A 7,246-nucleotide genomic window follows, 5' to 3' on the forward strand; every position below is an offset into this window, starting at 1 on the left:
CCCTCCCCCTCTGGGAGCCTAGCAGCATGTGGTACAGACTAAGGGTCCTGCAAGGCTTTTATTGGCGAGCATTATAAAGCATTAACTGGCAGGGTTAAAAGTTCAGTAGGAAAACAGGGTCACACCTGGCTGGAGCATATTATAACACTTTGTTTCTTAATACAATTAGTAATTTTTCTCTGCCACGATCCCTGACCCTAATACAATTGGTAACCCTTCCGTGTCCCAGTCCCTCACCCTAGTACATTCCCTACTGGTCTTATGCCCAAATCAAATTTTGATTCAGCACCCTCCTATACGATATGAAATTGAGGAGGCATTTGGCAATGTAGGGGTCGAGCCACCGGGGAAGAGTTCAGCATTTGATGGTGAAGAATTGGCCAGGGTCTTGGCCGCTGACATAGACTCAGTCCCTACGTCTTTCTCCTTCCCATTGGTCAGTTCACCAGGCGAGAGGCATGAGAAAGACGGGGTTACAATTTCCAGTGCCTCTTTCCTGCGACTTTGATGGCAGTTGGAGTGCTCAGCACCACCTGGTAGGGTCCATCCCATCTAGGTTCCAGGCTGCTAGGGTCGTGGCACTTCACCCATACGAGATCACCGGAGAGAAGGCAGGCTGCATTGGACCGGTTCTTGGTGTGTTCTCCTCTCCTATGGCTCTCACCACCCGTTGTGCTGACATGGCGCTGCTCTGCAAAGCCTGTAAGGACTTAAGCAAATTTCGGGTAGACAGCCGGGCAATTTCTTCCTCCCTTAGGCAGGGAAGAAGAGGTGGTGGCCTGCCAAACATAATTTCAAAAGGGGTGAGTCCTTTTATGTACAGGGTGCACCTAGCTCTGAGGAGGGCAAAAGGAAGGAGACTTACCCAGTTTTCGCCAGTCTCTAATTTTAACTTAGTTAATGTTTCCTTCAAGGTCTGATTCATCCTCTCTACCTGTCCAGAACTCTGTGGTCTATAAACACAATGCAATTTCCAAGTAACTCTCAGAGCCTTAACTATGGATTGTGTAACTTTGGCTATAAACGCCAGGCCATCGTCGGACCCCATATATAGTGGCAGGCCAAACCGGGGGACAATTTCAGTGAGGAGTTTCCTAACTACTACCTGTGCTGTCTCTGCCTTGGTTGGGTATGCCTCAGGCCAGCCAGAGAAGGTATCAATGAAAACCAGCAAGTATTTATACCCACTTTGTCCTCCTGGTATCTCGGTGAAGTCCACTTCCCAGTGTTCTCTGGGGTTCTGACCTTGGAATCGCTGTCCTGGAGCGGCCACAACAGGGGGCCCTTGATTCACCTGGGCACACACTTGGTACCTTCTAGCCAACTCTTGAGATATTTTCTGGAGCCCTGGGATGTAAAATTCTCTTCCTAGTAGTTCTGATAGCTTTGTTCCCCCCCAGATGGGTGCTCTGATGGGTCTGGGAAGCGATGGTCCACCCCAGGGCTTCTGGCACTATAGGCCTCCTGTCTGGCAGAATTAGCCATACAGCCTCTCCTTCCTGGGCCCTTAGTTTCTCAGCTAGCCTCTGCTCCTCCAGCAAATAAGTAGGCTTCTTTAGGAGCCTTCATGCTGTCAGGGCTATGAGAATTTCTAGGGGCCCTACTGGTCTTTTAGCCAATTCCTTGGCTCCTATATTGCGTCCAGGTGGTTAAGTATCTCAGGAGCTTTTTCCTTTCCTCCTGAGGTCAGGAGACTTCTTTAAGGTGGCTCCCGTGTCCTCCTGTAAGGGCAGTGTGAGGAGATATATCCCTACATTCTCTGGGTAGGTCTGGCAGGGCAAGTGCTGGGGCTCTCACCAGGGCTTCTTTCTAATCCTGGCAGATTGTAGATCTCCCCTGGCACCTCCTCATGTCACTACTACCGCCCCCCACATACCGGGTACCTTCCTCTACAAAGCTGCTCCCGTCCATGTAGAGGGTCTCATCCGGATTCTGCAGGGGCTGGTCCACAAGGTCCTTGCGGAGGGAAGTGAGAGTAGTCAGTGTCTCCTCGCAGTCATGCAAAGGGGCCTCTGCCTCCGCGTCAGGGAGGAGTGTGGCAGGGTACAAGGCAGCTGTTTTCAGGAAGCTGAAAAGTTTACTTGAAAGGACAGAACAGGACTGATAGCTGTGTCCTTAACCCCTCTTCCAAGAAAAAGCCGCAGAATGTATCAGTTATTCATCCTGCCCTTATCTCGGCCAATGGGAAAGAGGTGGAAACTAGCCCAAAGCCAAAAGTATGCTAGCCGCCCCCCCCGCCCCCCCCCCCCGTCTTTGTGTAACCAGACCCTAGCTGCACCCTGCCCTTGCATCACTAGCCCCTGGCCCTCACTCAACCAACCAGAATCAGCCAAATCAGTGGTCCGAGTGTGCCCGCACCCCCCGGCCCCAAGCCCTAAAATTCTTTGTTCTCATAGGACTCTGGGCTCTCTCACACCCTATCACTGCATCAGTAGGGGGGGCAGAGGGACCAAGCCCCGGGCTTGAATAAAGACTCTATGCTTTTGCATCGGACTCAGCGCTCCCTGGTGATGTCCTTTGGGGGATCTTGAAATCTGGGCATAACATACTCTTTTTCCCTTTCCTTACCAGAGGGCCTGAGTGAGTGCTAAGTTCCACAAGGAAGTCCACCTTTTGGCCCCCCACTTATCCTGGGCTCACAGGGACCAGCTGAGCCCTGACAACCCTAATGCACCTCCTCCACCAGCACAGGAGTTGGTTCCCCCGCACATTCATGGCACTCCCTTTTCCAATGTCCTTCCTTTCTGCAAAATGCACATTGATTTCTCCCAAGCCGGGATCGGACTCCTTTTCTCCCACAAAGCTTTCCTTTGTTCTGATTGTCTCTCCGGCCCCTTGGGCCTTTTTCCTCATTCATGGCCAGGAGGACCTTCACCCTCCGGGTGTTTAAACCTGCCATTGGGACCTTCCGATTGTTAAAAACCTTCTGGGCCACTTCAACCAACTCAGAGATTGATTTCCCCTGAAAGCCTTCTAACTTCTGCAATTTTTTCTAATATTTGGGGCCGATTGGGAAACAAATGCAACAATGACAGCCCTCCAACTTTCCGGGGCATCAGGGTTAGGCCCATGGGCTGTCCCTGTCACTTAAGAGAGGTTTCTGGATCTCCAAGCAGCAGCTTGGTTGCCCCCCAATAGAGTCTGCAATACCAATCGAGAGACTCCTTTCCCCTGTCACTATTGGGGTTCTAGTCAGGTCGCCTGGAGGGAAGCACAGCCTTTAATCTGTCTTTTAATGGTAAGAAGAAATTTACAATGTGTCTATATTTAAATAGACAATTACAGCTGTCCCTGTATTAGGGCTCCTCTTACTTGATTTGTTCTCTCAGAACGGACTAAAAGAGCTTTATTTCCTTATAGGGTCTTACATGTCACAGGACCTCACAGTGTCTGTAATTCCTATAACAGAGGGCTAGTATTCACTATTTTATTAACCCCCCTCTGTTCTAGATAGGCCTTCCCCAGTTTCCTACAGTTGAGGTTTTGTGCCACCCCTGCCATGGGCATGGTCGCACAGGCCTCCAAGACAGTATACAGGTTGCTAATTGTCAACTGTCTCTCAATAGAGAACAAAACCTAATGGGTAGTCTTCTTTGCCCAATTGGGCACCTTCCCTCTCAGCTGCTAGGCACCCTCTACTTTTGAGGTTCACCCCATGTAGCCCCCTCCTTGTACAGCTAACACATAGCCATAACAATGGCCCTCAGTGTGGGAGACTGGACACTTGCCAGTTACTCCCAAAGACTACTAAGGACTGTAGACCATCACTAGTCTACAGCAACTGCTGGCAGCTACAGCTACATTCAAACCTGTAATAGAATCAAAGGTTAATATAACATATTAATACAATGAAATATAATATTGGCACTATGGCCGCTTCAGGCAGCTAAATCTTCTGCTACTAAATATGAGATACGGTAGGACTGTACAAACATTTTATGGAGGTGACTAAAGTCTATTCTTGACCTTCCTATATAAGGCAAAATTGTCCTTGTCTCTCCGGAGCCATGTCAATGAAGATGCAGGCATAATCTGAATCTATTATACAGTTTTCTACAGGTTACTGCCAGGGCTGTGTATTGCGGCCAGTTCTTCTTTCTAGACACAAGCACAATCTGTCCAATTTCCTTAAAATTTATTCTGGCACAGGAGAAAGTTGTTCTGCTGTACACAGGTAGCTTAACCCCTATACAGCTGGGCTTGGATCTCTGCCTAGCAAATTGCAGTCTATAGGTTCAATATGCAGCCTCCGGACCTCCTAACCCAACGAGGTTTCAGCCAATCTCTGAATCAGACTCCTCCTCTCTTGGAGAATTTCGAAGTCCTGATGGCTCCCAGGTCCAGGGAGAGTGCCCTTTTCTTTGCCCTTTTGTTAACCCTGTTTATTAGTTACAGGGCCCTGCTTTCCTTGTCTTCCTACCAGTCCCCTTTATGGCAGAGTAGCAACCAGGCCTCTTCAAAGGGAGTGCAATGGAAGGGGATATCAGCCCCTTTTCTTCCAGCAGCAACAGGTATTAAACCCTTTCAGCACATTTGAAAACAGAGACTTTTTACTAGCTCTATTTGCAGCTTTCATAGATCCCAGGCTTGCTGCTCTATTCTTGGGGTGGTAGGAAGACTAGTACCAGTCACTGGCTTCTGGCTTAACTGCTGTAGCCTGCAAGCCAAAGGCCTAAGTCTTGTATTGCTTGTTGTAAAACATTCATTTTTCACTGGGCAGCAGCGGGGCAGCTCTAGTGTCAAGTAAATTTCTGCTGTTCTCCACTTTCTCACTGCTGCTGCTTTTTTAGGGCCACTGCAGGCAGCTCAGGCATCCAGCCCCGCCTTCTTTGATTATTCACTCCCCAATCTAGTCTGGAGCTGGGGAATAGCTTCTGGATCCGCCTTACATACCCAGAGGGCTGCCCGAATGACCCCAGATCTAGAGGGCCTGCCTGCCGTAGTGGCAACATAGGAACTGCAGGACTGGTGGATGTCACAGGGTCCTGCAGGTTCTCCCCCTCTCTCCCTCTGTCTCTATACACTGTCCCTGTCTAGTATGGGATGGACTGAAGGGGTTGAAGGTTTACAAAGCCCCTCCCATCGGTGGGTGTGGAGGGAAGACAATTGGCATCAGGGGAGGTAGGGGCTCCCGGTCAAGAGCTGTGGTGTGGCCTGGGCCTGAGGTGGGGCTCACCTGGATCTGGCGCCAGGGGACCATAGGGGGCGGCTGGCTAATGGGTTCTTCCTGCTCTCCCTGAAGGACCAGGGGAAACTTTCCCTTCTGGGGCCCAGCCAAAAGAATTGTCTGGCTCTGTCCCAATTTTTGCCTTGGGAGGCAAGCCCTCATCCACCGGGGTTTCTTGGACAATATGTCAACCCAAACCTGAATATAAGGAATTTGATCAGGATGCCCTGGGCGGCCGTATATGACATAATGGACCTGGCAGGCAGTGGTCAGATCAAAAGACCTTGCATCCAGTCACCCCACCTGGAAAGTGGGCCACTCCCGTTCACAGAATCGCTGTAAATCAAAAGCATTAACATTATAACTTTTAAATCTACCCCAGAACTTTAGTTTAATACAGTAATTTACAACCTAGGTAAGAGCAACTGATAGACAGAAATCTTTATTAACTAAGTGGGCTGATTCCCCTTTAATAGTGAGCAAAAGACTGAGAAAAATAATTCTCGCAGCTGCCAAGAGACTTTTGCAGACCATTATGGGTACAGCCCAAATATTCAGCCAAGTGTATTAACAGAAAGCAGAATAAATCAAAGTAGCTTTTACTTCACACAGACAAGTAATGATTTACACTTTCTTAGTAGACTAGCCCAGGCTGGAGCTGTATCCAGTCCCCCTTCTCTGTAGTCAATTGTCTAGTCCCACACAAACAAACTTTGTCCCGACCCCGTGATGATTGGTGGCAGACAAGGGAGGGGGTGACCTATTTTCACAGATCCTCACTCAGATGCCCTCCTGGCTGCGTCCCTTGGGAGCTTAGATTCGTCTTAGCTAAGGTGCACCCGTATAAACCCCAGGCCTGGTCACCTCCACATGGGGGTGAGTCACCATTATGCCATATGATGAATTGCAGAAGCGCAGGTTGGGGCCCACTCAGACTCCGTAACCGAAGTTGTGGAGCCACATAAAGGAGAGAAGAGGGGAGGCCCCCTCCTCCATACTCACACACTTTCACCAGACATTCACTCAGAGTTTAAACAATCCACCCAATTCCTAACAATTTCCCAATTCCTGAGGGAGCTCTATGGCTTCCCGGGAGGTGATCAAGCTCCCCTTCCACTCACCTGGAGTAGGCCTGACTGATAGGGGCTCGACGAAGATGACTGACCCTATCCCATTTGACAAAGACAAAGACAACAAAGAACAGAGACAAAACAAACCAGCCAAATGCAACCTAAGGTTGCCCAGAACCTGCAGCTTGCTCCTTGAAGCTCTGAAAATTTTTCAAAAAACATTGCAGCAGGGTGCACACAGAAGCAGACGACTTTTTGACAACAAATACCAGATAACAAACACCAGGCAGATGTCGTGTAAGACTCCCTCCACGTTCTGCGTGGAGTAGGGTTCGGTATCTGAAAGAGGAGCCGCACAACAAATGAGAGAAAAAGACACGAGATAATTTTGCAATATTGGGGGACCAGGCAGCAAGTCCTGAAGGACTTCCCCCGTGCTCAGGCCTCACCAAGCTTTTATTGATCTGGGATGCCCCCATAGCATAGTCCTTAGGCAGGTGACCCCCTAGTAACAAGCAGACTAGCCCATCAGCAAGGATTTACATAATAATAAATGGGGGAGTAGTTTCAGCTACCACTGTCTGGACAAACAGAGGTGGCGCCTAGCTCTGAGCTTTGCTAGGGCTTCAAAGGTACCCAGCCTTCGGGGGGTTTCGGGGAGTTCTCTGTCTATGCTTATCAGATAGTGAAGGCAATAAACAGTTTCCCACAGGCAGACAAACCCAGTGCAGCCAACAGCCGCACAAACCAGGGACCCCGGCCACAGTCATGGCCACGGGTCAGGACCAGGAGTACCGCTGCATCCAGCCCTCCGTATAGGTCCTTCCGTGGAACGTCCCAATTCCAGTTTAACGACCAGTCTCTTACCTCTCTCGAGAGTCCAGGTGGCTCGGTTTTCGAATCAAAAGTTTTGGGTGGAGTCTCCTCCGCCTCCCTGGGACCCAGGACGGAGACTGGAGGCCTCCTTGGTAGTCGTTCCCCATAGGTGTGGGGTATCTTGCTGAGTGCC

The 7,246-nt window shown here is 49.8% G+C and overlaps 1 long non-coding RNA gene across 1 annotated transcript in view; it reads right to left on the minus strand.

The window, feature by feature from the left end:
• The window catches only part of LOC132225489 (uncharacterized), a 141,214-nt gene extending 139,665 nt beyond the window's left edge, over positions 1 to 1,549 (minus strand). The window contains exon 1 of the long non-coding RNA XR_009450955.1: positions 407 to 1,549. This is a non-coding gene — a long non-coding RNA (uncharacterized LOC132225489). The remainder of the gene's footprint in view (positions 1 to 406) is intronic.
• Positions 1,550 to 7,246: the final 5,697 nt, after the last annotated feature.

Source organism: Myotis daubentonii, chromosome Y (genome assembly GCF_963259705.1).
Source record: "Myotis daubentonii chromosome Y, mMyoDau2.1, whole genome shotgun sequence".
Classification (NCBI taxonomy): Eukaryota; Metazoa; Chordata; class Mammalia; order Chiroptera; family Vespertilionidae; genus Myotis; species Myotis daubentonii.